At 40.8% G+C, this 18,605-nt stretch overlaps 1 long non-coding RNA gene across 1 annotated transcript; it reads left to right on the top strand.

Annotated features, from left to right (window-relative positions):
• Positions 1-1,704: 1,704 nt before the first annotated feature.
• Positions 1,705-7,080, top strand: LOC144901633 (uncharacterized). The gene is made up of 2 exons (XR_013629690.1): positions 1,705-1,809; positions 6,897-7,080. It is a non-coding gene; the product is annotated as an uncharacterized LOC144901633 (long non-coding RNA).
• Positions 7,081-18,605: the final 11,525 nt, after the last annotated feature.

Below are 18,605 nucleotides of genomic sequence, written 5' to 3' on the forward strand. Positions count from 1 at the left end.
TTCATACTAGCTGCATCAAACACTGCTTGCATGGCGATAGCCAAATATCACACCCCTCTCAATATGTTGCAGTATGCATGTTGCAATCTTTTTTAATGGTGATGTTTGTTTAGATCAGGGGTCTCAAACTCATGGTTTGAGGCCCCCGCCTTGATATGAAAGTTTAATGTTTGATATGGATTCTGTATGTATCATAGAAATGATCCAGAAATGACAGCTTGAATTGTTTATTTATTTCTTCATCTTATTTTGTGTAGAAATATAAAAATTAAGATATTTGAGAACAGTAGAATGTTTTTATCTGAGATTTTCTTGTAGAAAACCGGAACCAAAGCACTGAAAAAGTGTAGGGTATAGCAGAAGCACAAGCATTAAACGTGTTATTTTTTTAAAAACCTGATGCGGCCCAGCCTCACCCAGACCCTAGCTCCAGTGGCCCCCAGGTAAATTGAGTTTGAGAACCCTGGTTTAGATATATTTTCTTTATATTTTGTGTTATATTAAGTGTTATATTTAAGTGTTGTTGCAAACTCATAACCATTTGTTTTGTTAATTGATCCATTGTTTTTGTTTTTTTTTTGCTTACTATTTGTGCACTTTTTGTCCACATTTTTAATACTTTTTACACTGCCTGCACTACCTGGAGAGCACAATAAACACAGTGAAAGTTATCTTTTTGACTGTGCCATAGTTGTTCTCTCCCTGTTCTGAGGGTCTAGCAGGAGAACCCTATGACAGCAGTGCATTTCACAAGAGAGCTGTATATGGCTCGTTTCACTGCCAGTGTTTTTTTTTTTTTTTTTTCTAATTTGGCTGGTGAGATAAAGTCACTTGGAAAACTTTGCTTGAAGTACTGAATGCTGTGTTACAGAATACAGTGAACAAAGCTTACAGATTATTTCCCTGTTTGCAATCATTGCATGTTTTGCAAGAACCACTGACTTCACACAGATCCATCAATCTATTTTCTATGCTGCTTATCTTCCCTAGGGTCTTAAGGGTATGCTGGAGCCTATCCCAGCTAATGGGTGAGAGGCAGGGTAGACACTGGACTGGTCGCCAGCCAATTGAATGGCACATATAGCCAAAACAATCATTCATACCAATGGACAATTTGGAGTCGCCAATTACCCTCTTTGGAATGTGGGAGGAAACCGTAATACCCAGAGAAAACGAACAAATGCACGGGGGGAACATGCAAACTCCAGAGAGGGATGCCCAAGTGGAGAGTCAATCACAGCTCTTCCCGATCTCCTAACTACTCGTCCAACGTGCGGCTCTTCACACAAATCATTAAACAAATAAGTCTTACAGATCACTTACACACATACACAGTACACAAAGAGCAAATTAATAATAAATATAGCAACTTCTGATCAATTTCAGACTTAAAATAATATACCGATGGAAGCCCCAACCATCCGCTTAAATCACGCCCAGATTTAGTTTCTGCCCCGCCCACTCCGAGTACAAATACAGATACAGATAATTTGGATGGGTGAACACATACCGATACAGCTAGTGGTGTACTCGCTCATCCCTAATTTTCAGTATATGGTATGACCACCTCAGCATGTGAACAGATCTGTTGCAGCTCTTGTCTCGGTATGGTGGTTTTATTTTTATTGATTCCCATTTCCCCATCTACATGGTCAGCGTGCTAGTGTAGATGACTCTTCTCACTCATTCTACACTTTCTCCTGTAGATTACCACCAGCTGGGCCTTCAGTCGTCTTGAGCTGTCCTGTGGTCTCTCCCATCTGTGTGCACCCTGTATCCTGTCTTCAGCCGACAGCCAACCTCTCACAGGTAGGATACCATCTTCTATGAAGTGCAACTGGACCTGCATTTGAAAGAAGACGCTTGCATTCAAAAAACATTATTTTCCAACAAAAGCTATAATTTCAAACCATGTTGAAGATGTTAATGGTTAAAACCCAACAACAATAATCACAGTTAGTAATCAACTGTGATTGCATTCATCATTATTTACATCAATTTAGTCACTTTATATTGTGACTGTGCGACATTTATTCTAATTTGTAAAGCGTACTTGAGCAGAATCGTGTCATCTCTTCAATAGCTTGTGTTTGGTTCTGTTAGAAATCAGTTAACCAGAGAGAAGAACATGCCATCATGACAGTTTCACCTTTGGAACTGTCATATAATAGTGTAATCTGTCCAGACGCGGTGCAAGTAATATGGTCACATATCTCAGGAGGTTTCAAAATACTGTTCCTCTGAAATCCCAGAATTGGGCTGGTTTCATGGCACGTCACCTCAGATATGCCAATGGAGCGTGAAATTGAGTCACTCAATGTGAAAAATGAAAAGTAGAAAAAAAAACTTTTCTCTTGCCTTTTCCCTGAAGAGAAGACCTTAGTATGCTGGCAACGCTTTGGTCTTTCATTTTCAAGAACACAGAGCACACCAAACATGGATATTGGACATGAACCCAATATAAAGTAATTATTTTGCAAGTAATATGTATCCATAGGAATAAAACAATCATGAATCAGGAATATTTTTTATTTGTATTTTGATGGAAAATTTCCAGAAACAGCTGTGACAAAATGTCAGCAAATGACATGTTCTAATGAACCAAATGTCAAAAGTGTATTTTGTTACAGAATAATATGCTCTAACGAAGCAGATGTTGCCATTTAACTTCACAGCTAAGTGCAGCAAAGCGTGGATAAAAGGACTATTTCTTTTTCTTGTAAGCTGACTGATGTATTGCCTCCCTCAATAGAGCCGTAAGATTCTACTAATTGATGCTTTTTTTATTATTTACCTGTACTTTCTTTTAAAAAAATATTCAAAATACTCATCTCTTGCAATAATTTTCCAAGTCGACAACATGTCCACAGGTTTCCATCTCAGTCAGTGTGTATTTTGGCTATGTTGCTGTGTTCTTTCACTTTTACTAAAACAAGGAACAGCAAGTGAAGAAGCTGATATTGCTCTTTGCTTCTTTGTGTCTACATGACATAGATGGTATATGATAACAGCGAATTACATTTGAGACCAAAGTATGGAATGATAAATGGCTTGGCTACTGGACAATTTGCTGGGGAGAGAAAGGTCATGGTTTAAACAATATCCAACAGTAATTTTTACTCCGACATTGGAAGCTCTACAAATCAACACTACTACAAACTGTGGAAGTCATTGAGAATACAAGGCTGAAAATGAAAGTGTTTTCGTAAAGTTCCATTCATTTTAATGCAGATTGGTCTCACAGTGTCTGGACACTCAGCAGAAACTCATATCCATAAAAAAACTGCAAAGATGAGTTTTGTCACTTGAGCTTTGCAATAAGAAAAACACAACAGTCGGTGTGTATGTAGGTATAGGGCAGAGATGTTAAAAGTGCAGCCCTGGGACCCTTAAAAGGGACGTATTGCACTCACTTTTCGGCCCTTTGTGTTGAGTTGTGGACTCCGTTAGAGCAGATGCACACGATAACCAGCACATAAAGCTTTCTACATCTTCCAGGATCTGCACCTATTCAGTTGTATTACTATGGATTTTGTGATTCCCACGAAAATGGTCCGTTTTAATGTATTCCACCCACGGCAAGCCTGCAAGCACGCCTACAACACACGCCAAGTCCGCCCCTCTTTGACATCACAAAGGGGCAGTTTTACCACGCCTTTTGAAACCAAGCATTTTGAGCTATCTCAAAATTCAAAACCTCATTATCGGAAATGAAATGCAAACTACACAGGGTCACTGGAAAATTCAAGTTCCAGGAAATATAGTCACCAGGAAATAAAAAGGGGCTAATGTCAGTATTCATGGTCTAAGAAGTGTTGCACATATACAGTATTTAAAATGTCTTGCAAACAATTGTCACTGAAAACACTGAAATATCAGTTCACAGAACATGTTAAATTCTTAGTAATATAAAGTCTTGATGAATAGTATTGATGAGCATTGGAAATATCTGTATCCGTATTTGGAGTGGGCGGGGTATAAACTGGAAGTGGGTGTGGCTTAACTGGAGATCGGGCTTAAATGGGTGATTCATGCAAACAAGGAACTGTCCTGTCAGCCTTGTTTACTATATTACCAAGTTTTCCAATTAACTCTATATCAAAATTACTAGACGAAAAAAAAGAAAACACAACGTAGTCATATGCAGCTCTGTCTTGTGAAATGTACCACGTACGTTACTAAAGTTTAAGGTTGCAATGTGCATACTGCAACATATTGATAGGCGTGAAATATTTTACCACACTTGTGTTTATGATACATAATGACATCCATACAGGCAGTATCTAATGTTGTGACCAGTCAAGCAGTAGTCAATTCAGGCTACTATTACCATTGTCTGTATATTTCCAACAGAAAATGAACAACATTCTTATATTGCAAGTAGCATAGTTGTTTTATGATGACTCTATGTAATAAAACAAAATATATGCAGCCAGGCTACCCGGGTTTTTGCACAAGTGACTGATGTAACACAAGCCAGCACAGCGCTGTCTGATCAAATACACTGTGTACTTTACAAAACAAGTTTACCAAGTCACTTTAGATATAAACAATAGAGGTGAGCTGAGGAAAACCTAATAAAGTGGAGGCAGTGGACAACGCCACACAAGCTGTTGTCAACTTACCAATTGCACCGTGTACGTGAGTCAGTTTCGGGAGAGGTGGTCGATGTGTGTGTGACTGGCCAATCACAGAGCATGAAGAGTGAATACGCAATTATGGATAATGACAAATGTACTCCTTTCATATTTCATCCAAAAATGAATTATCCATAACGGACACTCACTTCTACTAACAAGTATCCAGCTCATTCCTGATGGATAGCAGCCAAATATATTTTTAAGTCTTATCATTATTCATTGATTAGAGGAATTTGTAACGACAAATAATTTCTCACCATCCTTAAACAGAGCGTATTGATCCCTTGTGCAAGTTATGATGGCAGTTGGTGTTGTAATGTGTTTTAATTGATCTGCTCAGCTCATAATTGTGCAATACATTTATTGTTTAGGAGCAAAAGAGGGCTGACCGTAGGCAACACAAAATAAACAAATTACTATGGTGAAAATTATCCCATTTCCATTCAGGGATCAAAAGAGTGCATCTTATCGTAAAATGGCTTGTTGTCAATAAAAATAACCTGTCCACCGTCTAAAGCAGTGGACTCCAAAATGGCCAAGAGCTACTAATTTTTTGTAACATTCATTTTTATAGCCTATTTCAACACAAACAAACCAAACATGCTTGTTGTATCAGAACATTAACAAAATGCTCGTATCCACAACTCACATTTTGTATTTCTAAATGCATTCTCACATTCATTCATTCATTCATTCATTTTCTACCACTTTTTCCTCACGAGGGTCGCGGGGGGTGCTGGAGCCTATCCCAGCTGTCTTCGGGCGAGAGGCGGGGTCATTCTCACATTATTACTGTAAATTCCGGTCTACAGTATAAGCTGCACCGGTGTGTAAGCGGCCACCCACTAAAATTAGAGGAAAAAAGAGAATTGTACATAAAGTATATCAGCCGCACCGGTCCATGTTATAAAATGCCATATTGTGGCACGCACAAGTGCATGAGGACCAGGCAGCTCTTTGTGTGACAAAAGCCAATCATGAGACATGAAAAAACTCATAACGAACTTGGCAACCCATTGGAAATGGGAGGTCATTAGTCAATGACTCACAGTATCATTTTACAAAGAAAATTAAACTCATCACACATCAACTTCACAACCTGAGAAACATACAACCATGTACCAATACGAGTTTTAAATTAATAATGCATTTCGTTTGAGCAAAGCATTGGAGAACAAGCAACAGAACAATAATAATGGCATAACTTGAACACTGTTGCATTACTGTAATTTTTCTGACATTGTGGATTATTTAAAGTCATTATGTTTATTGTGTCACGTTTGGGGCTCGGGTGTGACCCCAGGATGCAGAGAGCAGGAACAAAAGTGCAGATAAAAAAGGTATTTTCTTTATTGATGATGGCTTTGCAGCAGCGGGATAATGACAACTTGCCAAATAGAACAAAATATACAGTAGGTAAGGAACCAGCCAACGGAAAGAAGAGGGAAAAATAGGAAACAGGTGTGGTAACGGAAACGAGGCAAAACAGGAAATGAGTACCAAACTAAGAGCATACAAGGAGAAACTAAACTAGAAGGGGAACAAAGGAAGTAGTGGCAAAATAAGGGCGTAGACACAGGAAAAGAGGAAAACGAAGAGGGCTGTCACGAGGGGGTGAAGCCCAATCGTGACATATTGGTGTTTATTGTGCAAAGTGGCAGCTGTCATGAGGAATGCAACTGCATGTAACATGTCTTTGTTATGCCTGGGTTTTAACAATCAAACTGTACTGCACTGGATCAGAGTGGCCATACTGATACACACAGTTTGAATGGCCTAGTCTGAGCATGACCTCATACAATGCCAGATAACATCTCTGTAGACTGGACTGACTAGACTAAGTTTCATATTGCGACATGTTGGCGAGTGCTCATGTTCCGATTTCAGATAATGAGAGATGATGGCGTCAGTCATTCACTCTTTAATGAGAACTTTGCTGTTGAGTATAAAAAAAAACAATATGCAGGACATCAATTATGAGAAAGCCAAAGCAATGCATCTCTGTTTTATCTCGCATGTATCTAGAACTCATTGTGAATGGCTTGACTCAATGGTTAGCCTTTGGGAATGTTTCAAGAGCCTTATCAGATGAGGAGAGCTCTTATCTGTATGACTCCATTGATTGCTCTGTGCTCTCACAGATTTGTATATGCAATCGTACCGAGGTGCAGGAAGGCGACACTTGTATCTACATTACACATACCAATGCCTTATCAGTGAAGGACTAATGATTATCATCTCATTCATTGGTTATAGACCTTATAGACACCCGACACTGTCTCTTGGAAGCCTCCAGGAAAGCAGAACACACTGCACAACAGGAAAGGCCGTCAGCAAGTGGCAGCAGTAAGCTGCAAGTTGAACGTTTAAAAGTGCTTTGCAAAATCCCTCAACTTTTGTGACTTATGTCGTCATGCTTAATAAAGGATGTGTCCATCTATTTCTGCATTACAGATGACACGTTCATTTTGTGAGGCTTAATCGTATAAACGTCTTACAGAGCGTATGCCCGAAGCAATTATGTGTGATGAGAAAAGGACGTCTGTGTTGTGTCTTGTTGCATTATGATTCTAATTCCTCACACAGATCATTTACATGTGACCTTACTATGACCTATATATCTCTTAAGTGTTGCTACTCTCATTTCATGTCACATCATGTCATAGAATTGATGATGACATCCCGATATAAAAGACATGAAAGTTAATTGCCTGATAAACCACAAAAATGCTTAGCAAAGACTTGATAATGCTAAGGTTCACTTAGTAGAAGTTAGAATCATAATCAATGTTCTTATGATTGCATATTGCAGTATTCTTTATGTCATTTCAATTCATTCATGGCACGGTGGTTGAGCGGTTAGCGCGCAGACCTCACAGCTAGGAGACCCGGGTTCAATTCCACCCAAGGCCATCTCTGTGTGGAGTTTGCATGTTCTCCCCGTGCATGCGTAGGTTTTCTCCGGGTACTCCGGTTTCCTCCCACATTCCAAAAACATGCTAGGTTAATTGGCGACTCCAAATTGTCCATAGGTATGAATGTGAGTGTGAATGGTTGTTTGTCTATATGTGCCCTGTGATTGGCTGGCGACCAGTCCAGGGTGTACCCCGCCTCTCGCGCAAAGACAGCTGGGATAGGCTCCAGCACCCCCTGCGACCCTCGTGAGGAAAAAGCGGTAGAAAATGAATGAATGAAATTTATTAAATTACTGAACTTTTATTTAGGTATTACTGAGTTTGAGCCACATAACCTAGTGGCAGTTTGCACCACTTCCGGTGAGCAGATGGTGGGGTCAAACAAAGACTATGGACATAAACAACCATAGAATGTTTGTATAATATTTGGCAGATTAAAGTGAATAATGGTAATTGAAATCACTTTATCAAATTGTTTGCGAGTACATGGTGTGACTCATGAAGACAAAAAATAGTTGAAAACAAGACGATGGAACAGAATCCATCCATCCATTTTCTATACGGCCTGTCCCCACTAGGGTTTCGGATGCGGAGCATATTCCAGCAGACGGTGGGCAAGAGGCACCCGGAACTGGTCACTAGTCAAAATGAAACAGCGGTGAAAGCTTGTCTTTCACATCAACATAATGAAAATGATTGTGTTTGCTCGCCATTTTAGATTTCACTTTCTGAAATACATATTTTAATATTTCTATATTCTACAATAGCACATGTATGCAGCATTTTTTGCTCTGATTTAAGTTACTGAATATGCTTATATGACCCCCAGCCCCAACAACCAAATATCATGTCACAATCAAGAGTGGTTCCAGGGGAATCCTTTTCTGACACAATGCTCAGCTATTGTCTCCGATTGTCTATTGTCTTCAATTTTCCACATTCCAGCAATGGTTCATTTGTATATCTTCAGGTGTTCAGCGTGTATGAGCCCTTGTTACCGTTATATCACACAATGTAGGGTTAGTGATGTAAAATCATGAACAGTAAATCCAGGAGTTCTAATTTCTTGGTGCAGCGCAAAGTGGTGCAGGGTGGCAGAGAGTGGCGCAGCCCACACAGTGGTAATTTGGTCCAGCGCACCACTGTGCGCGGCCAATTTGGTAATTTTGTAGACTAGTCTGTGCTGAGATGGGCATGACAGCGCAGCAGGGGAGGTGCCCACTCCAGTCCTGCACATTTAAAAGCGATGAGAGGCATTCATTTAATTGGTTAAGATTACACTCGGCTGTGTTAAACCCTCTCACGCCTTCCCTCCTCCCTCTTTGCCACTTGTGCCGGTGGGAGGGATGGGTGTGTGTGTGTGTGTGTGTGTGTGTGTGTGTGCCATACTGCGCTTGCCTGCCTGCACTCTTTTACTTTACTTTTATATACTGCTCATGAAAAGTGCGCTGGTCACACCCCGTTGGTGTGAAGCAGGCGCGGCACAGGTTATGGTGCACCGCCTGTTCTACGAAATTAGCGCCCCAGATGTGTGTGGGAAGGAAACTTTAAAAGTAAAACTTTTAAGAAATAAAGACATAACACAAATAATTTGTTTATGACTTCAGATTTTGAATGAAGCAAAGCAGATAAAAAAAAACTGATAAAAAAAATACTTTGTCAGTCATACAAAACGTGACATGGCAATGCGGAACACATTTCACTTTTTTTTCTGCTATAATTAATAATAGTTCCACTCCAATACTCACTTAGGACTTCACTACCCTACTGGGGGGACATGATTATTTAATTATTCTACTTAATTAGAAGTCTAGAAAGTGTATCTGATGGAGTTGTAAGAGGAATCTTTGACAAATTCTGTTTAGACTGCAGCACAGCAGCATAATTGCATCAGTGCTTTGACTAAACATAATGATTCCTGCTGTGCGCAAAGGGAGAAAACACCCTAGCTATTAAGTCAAACCTTATTCGTGGCACCCAGATTTGTCACGTTTTGACATGGTCGTGTCGTGTAGCGACCCCAGGATACAGATATGACGACTCAAATGCATATTTTTATCATAGGTGCTATGCAGCAGAACAGCTAATATACACTAACACAAAACAACATAGCAATGACAATGATCCAACAACAGAAAGAGCACACACCTGAACTAAATAGACTGGGGTGAAATCAGGAACAGGTGCGTGAGATACGAAACGCAGGAAAACAGAAACAAGGCAAGACAGGAAGTGAAACAAAAAATAAGAGCATAAATGGAAATCGTTTCCAGGAGGGTGGCCTGGAAGGTGAGTGGGCCGAAGGAGGCTGGGCTCCTCCGGAGGTCGCCCAGAATGGTGGGCCCAGCGGAGTTCATGGATGGGCCGGTCTGCGGGGTGGCCAGGACGATGGGCCAGCCTGATGTGGAGGAGGGGATGCCGGAGGCGTGGTGTCCCGACCTGGAAGAGAGGATGGCGAAGGCATGACATTCCGACGTGGAAGAGAGGGCGCAGGAACAGGAGCAGCAAGCCCTGGGCCTTGGCTGAGCTGTGGCTCAGAGCAAGAGCATGAGTCTTGGGCAGTGGGTAACATACCGGACAGCTCATCCGGACAGTTTGCAGGAGGAGCAGGTTGTGCTTGAGGACCGGCGGACTGTCAATCAGGTGGCGTCATCCCCCCCTTCCACAGGCGGGATATAATGTACGTCCTCCAATGCACCGCTGGACGTACTAGCCCCCCCCCCTTCCGAAGGCACTGGAAAAGAGACCAGAGAAGGGAGGAGGGGGACTTGGACGAGGGTTTTGGGGAACCTTGGAGCTGCGTGGTTTGGGCACAGGAGGAATCTGGAGCATCACACAGCTTGGCACGGGAGCCGGGTTTTGGGGAACCTTGGAGCTGCGTGGCCTGTGTGGAGGGCAAATTGGGACGCAGCCCTCCTGGCGCTGCACTGGAAGCGAGCTAGGCAAGCGGGAGTGCGGCAATGACGGCACGGAGCCGCGTGAGGGAAATATGTGACATGCTCTTCGTGTTGCGCGGGAGGCAACGGGGATCCGGAAGAGGGCGGCTGGAGCTTGGAATGCTTACTGGGAGCAGGAGCCTTCGTGCACTCGATTGTAGGCTGGCACTCCGAAGCAGCATGAGCGAGGGGGGTTCATCCTGGCTTGGCGTGGAGGTGAGGGAGGAGATGGTTTCCTCTTATGAAGCCTTGCTGGAGCCGGTCGAGACGTGCGTCGGCGTTGTCGGCGGGTTGGTGTGTCAGCGCCGGGTCCGGGGTACACCCACACCATGGGGGTCCGGCCGGCCCCCACATCATGTCCTCCAGCTCCTCCGGAGTGAACTGTGCGCACTCCTCCTCCATTGCCTTGAAAATCAGCAAGGTCCAGAAGTCCATCTCCACGAGGTCGTCGTCTGGTTGGATCATTCATGTCATGTTGTTGCTGTTCAACCATGTTTCTGAAAAAAATCATGTTGCAGTCCAAATATATCTTACTGTGGGTGATGGTCCAAAGATGGTCAGTAAGGAGAATTTGTGTGGTGGTAGCTTGAACTTAGCTCATATTCCTCCGTGCCTTTCTACCCTTTTTTATGTTCTTACCGCAACCCGCAAGCACTTCCACTCTGCTGGGGGGGGTGACCCAATGTATACAGATCTCTTGTGAAATGTACTGCATACAAAACAAGTTTAAGACTGCAACGTGCATACTGTAACATATTGAGATGTATAGACCACAGCCATACAGGCAGAGTGTTCGATGCAGCAACTGCGGAGGTGTTACTAATGTGGCCAGTCAATGCTGCAGTCAATTCGGGTTACTATTACCACCGTCTGTGTACTGAAAATTAACAAATTCTTAGACAAAAATGACTTAGACAAAAATAAATTTCAAGGGAAAAGTCGTTCATGCTAGACCTGTAGTATAAATAACTGACATAACACAAGCCTGCACAGTGTTGTCTTGTCAAATGCACCGTGTACGTTATGAGTACATTTACCAAGTCACTTTAGATACAAACCATAATAAAGGCGAGCTGAAGAAGACCTAATAATGCATTGCACAGTGTACGTGAATGTGCTTTACAGTTCAACAGTAGGTTTACCATTGCTTTGGAATGAAAATAAAAAAAATAAAGACACAGATTTGGCAGATAACCATGGGCATTTGCGACAAAATCACCAAGGCCATATAATTAATTAACTTTAAAAATTAAAATATGTATGCAATGCAAAAAATACAAGCCCCACCCCATTTTAAGTACAAATAGTCAGATGGCTGATACAAAGCTGTATATTTAAATTAATGTACTCTCTAATCCACTATTTCCCATTGTGCAAACCACATCCAAACCTTAATTATAGCATCCATGACAGTTAGCAGCAAACTGATACATACACAACACAAATAAATGATTATAAGCAGATGATGTTTAATTAGTGTGAACAATAGGTCAGCATTCCATGCTTCTTCAAGGAGACCTGCTGAACACTGTAAAACCAAAGTTTAATGATTTCAGGGAGTAGCGTCCTCAACATGAAAAAATATATTTTAGATCACCCGTGCTCATGACTTTACAGTCAACTGAGGAGTTTGGTCTTCATTACCTCCAAGTCCTTACTCAAAGTTCCCTGCCAATATGTGTTTGTTCAGGTGTGGAGCTCTTGAGTTGATTCAAGCATCCTTGATACAATATCGATAATATATTTTATATCTATTATAATACTGTCATGTTGTTTTTTTTAGGTTAATAGAGCTTTATTTGATGAGTAAATGACTTCCAGGCAATCAACATCAATATCTCTGATGTATTTTGTAGTTTTATGTTCCATAATCATCAGTAGCTCACAAGTCATGTTGTTCTTCTTTTTATTTACCTTTATGGATATATTACACCACCTCAGCTCTTGGGCCTTTATCAACAATGAAATAAACAAATTGAATTGAGACAATGAGACGTGAAATAAACAAAGGGAAGCTTCATGAGGATTCTAAGCTGTAACAGAGATAGACTGCAGATGGCTTCAGGGTGCAGCAATTTTACTGAAGTCATCATGACACTCCAATATTTTTTCTTCTAAGATGTGAATTACATTTTAAGACAAATTGAATTTGAGATCTAGACAGATTTTATCCCCATGAAAAGCTATTTATATAAGCATGCTGGAATCTCAAATTCACTGGTATGCTTATGCATTGCTAACTAATATTGTTGCATAATGTCAGCATCCCCCCAGATCCCTCCTCCTCATTCCCTTGCTTACCTTTAATTCGGTTGGGGGCAGTGTCCTGTTGTAAAACACCTTTGATGGCACTGATGCGGAAACAATGCTGCATCATCCTTGATGACATCCTTTAAAGCTGGGGTGTCAAACTCAATAGCAATGTGGGTCAAAACTCAAAACCTACTTTAGGTTGTGGGCTGAACTGGACATTGTCCCCCTGCCACTCTGCAGAGAAAACTTATTTCGGCTGTTTGTACCCACAATCTTGTCCTTTTGGTCACTACCCAAAGATCATGACGGTAGATGAAGGTAGGAACGTAGATCCACCGGTACAAATCTTATTAATTAGATTGGGTTAGGGTTAGGGTTAGATTGGGCTATTCAACCATGTTTCTGAAAAAAATCCTGATGTTGCAGTCCAAATATATCTTACTATGTGGGTGATGTGGAGTCGTAACACATCCATTTCATTCACCAAAGATGAAGACTTTGGACTTTGGTGCTCAAATGTCTAAAAGCCCTTGTTGGGTGTAAGAACCAAAACCAAAGCCGTTCTGTATTTACAGACCCAACATTAGGAAATATAACAATATAGGTTATTTATAACAAAAGCTGAAATTCTATGTAAAAATGTATGTTCAGCAGCAGCAGTTGGTACCCCCATGTAGTCACAATGGTACAATCTTGATCGCATGACATTTTTATATGATTCGACAGCAAGATTGATAGTCAAATCTGACTCCTCCGAATCAAGTTGTCAAATAGTGGTATTTTAAGACACCCCTAATAACCCACCCACCTATAAATCTTTTGATGTTCAACATTTTGATGTCTTCTATTCATTCTAAAACACAAGTCAAACAAGACACTGACTCAAAACATCCCAAGAGTTTATATGTGACAGCAGCATGACATGTTTACTTGTCCTTAAAAGCAAGGAGTGGGACATGTTGAACACCATCCATCCATCCATGCATTTTCTATGCCACTTATCCTCACTAGGGTCGCGCGTATGCTGGAGCCTATCCCAGCAGTCTTTGGGCGAGAGGCAGGGTACACCCTGGACTGATGATGTTTAACACATTAAAACAAAAAACACGTGACCTAACATTCCAAATAGTAAAACTTGAGGATAATTAATTTACCAGCTTCATGAAAAAAATTAAGTCCTAGAAAAAATCACCCAAGGACAATAAAACCAAAAAATAAAAAAAATAAAGCATAATTCATTCTTCATTCTGCAAAGCAGCAGGTCTCGTCAGAATACAGTCATGTAACCTCACAAATACAATACATCTTGCCAAGCTTTTGAAAAGTAGAAATAAAAAGGTCACTGCAAGAAAAAAAAATACTACAAAGTTACAAGAAATATAACTAGACACAAATGAAGGTGCTGAAGTGGAGCCACAGAAGGCAGGAAGAAACGGTAAAAAGCCATATATGGCATGAGTCTACAATACAAAACTACCAAGGGTGAAGACCTAGAAGTGAACAGTGTTCATAGTCTATGTGTGGTAGGGTGCATGTAGGTCTTGGGAAGAGGACCATTCCAGCATCTTCCTGCTGCAACGTTGAGCTTATCAATACTAGGGATGAGCAGGATACTTGTTTGTTATGAATAAGTAATTTTTGCCGGATATGAGTATGGAACGAGTACATTTAGTTATTATCTGTATTGATGTTTAAAAAAATGCTCATTATGTATTCACACTCTGTGATTGGCCAGTCAAACACAGCGACCGCCTCTCCCTAGACAGCGGTCAGTTGTGCCTCATTCATGTACACGGTGCAATTGGCAAGTTAAAAACATCTCCTGTTGCATTGGTCACACTGCCTCCAGTTTATTAGGTTTTCTTCAGCTCGCCTCTATTTCGGTTTATATCAAAAGTTATTTGGTAAACTTGCCTGGTAACGTATGCAGGCTTGTGTTACGTTAGTCACTTACTGTATGCATCGGGGGCGCATGAGCGCTATTTTCCTTGTAAAGTATATATTTTTTTCAATGTGTTTCAATGTGAAATTTGTTTTATGCAATGTTTGGAGCGATGGTCTTAAAGTTTTGATTAGCTGTTAAGCAGCCTATTTCAGTTTATTGTTGTTTTCAATAAATTACTTTTTCAAAATGCTTTTTGTCACACCCCTTTCTTGCATATTGGAGCTCTGCTTAAAACCTCATTAAGATCCAAAGGTGCAAAAGGGAAATTCTACCTAGGTCTATTCTTGGTCTGTATGGCTAAATTTGTGTCAAAGTGGAAGTTATGCTTGAAATGTATCTTTACACAAAAAGCTGTTTTAATCGCTTTTTTGGTTGTGAACTATATTTTGCTGAAACTTACCGATGTTCTCCTGCTGATTACTAAAGGACGGAAACAAACTTTTGTGATGAAAGATGGGATCTCATCTTAGACTCATGTCTAACCTTTCTTTTTTAATATACCGTGTCTACAGTATATAGCACTAGAAACACAATATTCTGTGTGCCTTAAAAAATCAGTCAAAATCATCAAAAATCATCAAAAGAAGGACCGAGTGGGATGACTTCTGAAAAATGTCCGGTGTTTAATTATTTACCTTACAACAGAAGTACTGTACTGGGAAAACGCTAAACTTTCTTTAACCAGGTTATTTAAAATTGTTACAACGGTGACCTATGCTTCATCTTTTGGATGGTTGAAAGGGTTTCATCTGTTATGCAGCCCTCCAATGTATTCAACATCACCATCCAAATTATGTCTGCATGTCTGTAACATGCATAACAAAATCCATATCAACTTGCTCAAGTACACCAATCATTTATTTCACCTGAGAAATTTGCGATTAGTATATAGTACCTTGAATTCTGAGTTCTACAAAATAGGTGGCTATTTTTACATTTGCATCTTTCAAAGTTCCAATTCCTAGTCATGGGTCAGGAGGGTTGCTTTCCATTCCCATAAAAAAAGGATTTTACTATTCCAGCTTTCAGGGTTTAATGTTTGCAACACTTCTTGAGCGTGCCATTGGATTTGTCCTGCCGCTTCAAAGCCAACTTGGACAAGGAACAAACCAGAACAGATCTTGTGAGAATAAATGATCTTTTTTATCTTTCATTCATATGTCACACTGTGCCTGTCCTCCACGTAACTGCCAGAGCAAAACATGGCCCTTGGTTGTCTATTCCCTGGATAGAGGCCCTCAATGACCCCCAGCAGTAATTTTAGACTTCATGTCAACTGTGCCAGAGAGCCAGACCCAGCTAATTCAAGGTCACTCTATTTTTCATCATTTTATTGTGGCGAATGGAAGCCAACCTTGTCTCGGGCAGTGTGCCATGTTGGCAACAGCTGAACAACTGCATTATACAGTATTCCTGTAATCATTTTGACAGTGTCTCGAAGAGTCTGCTTTCCATATGCCCATTCTCTGTAATTGTTATATATATCGTACAATATTCAAGTGGTGATTACAATGGTTGCACATGTTTTCATCAGAACAAAATGATGCCAAATGTCCTCTTTGGGCTTGTAGTGTGCGCTCAAATGTGGGCACAAATTGTTCAACTTGATCCACATGACAAGAGGCTGCCTTGGAGAGACATGAGACAGACTACGTGAAGATTAGCAGTCTTTGGAATCTTGCTGTTATTGAAAGACAAATATGATTCAATTATTGCTGGCTGACAAATTAAAGAACTACGCTTAATAGAGGTCATGTCTTACCTGGCATGAAATCAAATATGCTCCACTTAGGTCACCTCAGACATGTACATTAAAGAGGTGACCCTCATCGTCATGTACGATTAGAGGAGTTGAAGCAAGACAAGTTGGATTTGTTTGTTGAGATGGAGCGATGTTGTGATGAAATTCTACACGCCAATGACTTGCGTCTAAGGAACATAGCGGCAAGTTACAATAGCATCACATTACAGTATGTAATTAGGATAGCATGCAGACTTATTAATGCTTGGTGTGTCTGCAGCTCCGTCTGTTAAGTCTTGGGTGACGTTCACACTGCAGGGTATGATGCACAATTGGGATTTTTTTGTTGAAATACGATTTTTTTATATGGTCGTTCACATTACCACACAAATCCGATATGCTAATATAAACGTAAAGCATCTGAAGAGTGAAAAGCACAACGTCGCTCGCATTTCCCTGTGTTTACAGAAGTAAACATTGCTGCAGAGTGCGAGTGATGTGCGATACCATTGATTTTCATATACGAGCTGATACTGGGTAAAAACTTAGACTCATCTGGTTGTATGTGCAAATTCACCTACCGTGTTTGGTCAATTTTAAAAAGTAGTGTACAGTAATCATATCATAGCATAAGGAATAAAAAACATCATAGTCCTTTATTTATATATTTGAAACACTTAATTATACCAAAGTAGTGAGGTGATTTACATTGTAACCAAGCTAAGAAAAAAACAAAGGACACAATCATATAGTAGCTAATGTATCAAAACTATTTCACAATGACATGAAAGATCCAGATACAGGTCGTACAGTGCATCCGGAAAGTATTCACAGCGCTTCACTTTTTCTACATTTTGTCATGTTACAGCCTCATTCCAAATTGTATTAAATTAATCTCTTACCTCAAAATTCTACACAAAATACACCATTATGACAATGTGAAAAAGTTTTTTTTTTACTTTTTTTGAATTTATTAAAAATAGAAAACAAAAAAATCACATTTACATAAGTATTCACAGCCTTTGCCATGAAGCTCAAAATTGAGCTCAGGTGCATCTTTTTTCCACTGATCATCCTTGAGATCTTTCTACAGCTTAATTGGAGTCCACCTGCAGTAAATTCAGTTGATTGGACATGATTTGGAAATATAATAACTGTCTATATAAGGTCCCACAGTTGACTGTGCATGTCAGAGCACAAACACCAAGCATGAAGTCAAAAGAACTGTCTGTAGACCTGCGAGACAGGATTGTCTTGAGGCACAAATCTGAGGAAGGATACAGAAAAAATTCTGCTGCTTTGAAGGTCCCAATGAGCACAGTGGCCTCCATTATTCGTAAATGGAAGACGTTTGGAACCACCAGGACTCTTCCTAGAGCTGGCCGGCCTTCTAAACTGAGCGATCGGGGAAGAAGGGCCTTAGTCAGGGAGGTGACCAAGGCCCCGATGGTCACTCTGTCTGAGCTCCAGCGTTCCTCTGTGGAGAGAGGAGAGCCTTCCAGAAGGACAACCATCTCTGCAGCAAGCCACCAATCAGGCCTGTATGGTAGAGTGGCCAGACGAAAGCCATCAGACCAGAGAATTTTGTTTCTCATGGTCTGAGAGTCATTCAGGTGCTTTTTGGCAAATTCCAGACGGGCTGCCATGTTCCTTTTACTAAGGAGTGGCTTTCGTCTGGCCACTCTACCATACAGGCCTGATTGGTGGATTGCTGCAGAGATGGTTGTCCTTCTGGAAGGCTCTCCTCTCTCCACAGAGGAACGCTGGAGCTCTGACAGAGTGACCATCGGGGCCTTGGTCACCTCCCTGGCTAAGGCCCTTCTTCCCCGATCGCTCAGTTTAGAAGGCCGGCCAGCTCTAGGAAGAGTCCTGGTGGTTCCAAACGTCTTCCATTTACGATTAATGGAGGCCACTGTGCTCATTGGGACCTTCAAAGCAGCAGAAATGTTTCTGTATCCTTCCGCAGATTTGTGCCTCAAGACAATCCTGTCTCGCAGGTCTACAGACAGTTCTTTTGACTTCATGCTTGGTGTTTGTGCTCTGACATGCACAGTCAACTGTGGGACCTTATATAGACAGTTATTATATTTCCAAATCATGTCCAATCAACTGAATTTACTGCAGGTGGACTCCAATTAAGCTGTAGAAAGATCTCAAGGATGATCAGTGGAAAAA

This window comes from Doryrhamphus excisus, linkage group LG13, assembly GCF_037039965.1.
Source record: "Doryrhamphus excisus strain RoL-2023G ecotype Guam linkage group LG13, RoL_Dexc_Guam_v1.1, whole genome shotgun sequence".
NCBI classification, from domain to species: domain Eukaryota; kingdom Metazoa; phylum Chordata; class Actinopteri; order Syngnathiformes; family Syngnathidae; genus Doryrhamphus; species Doryrhamphus excisus.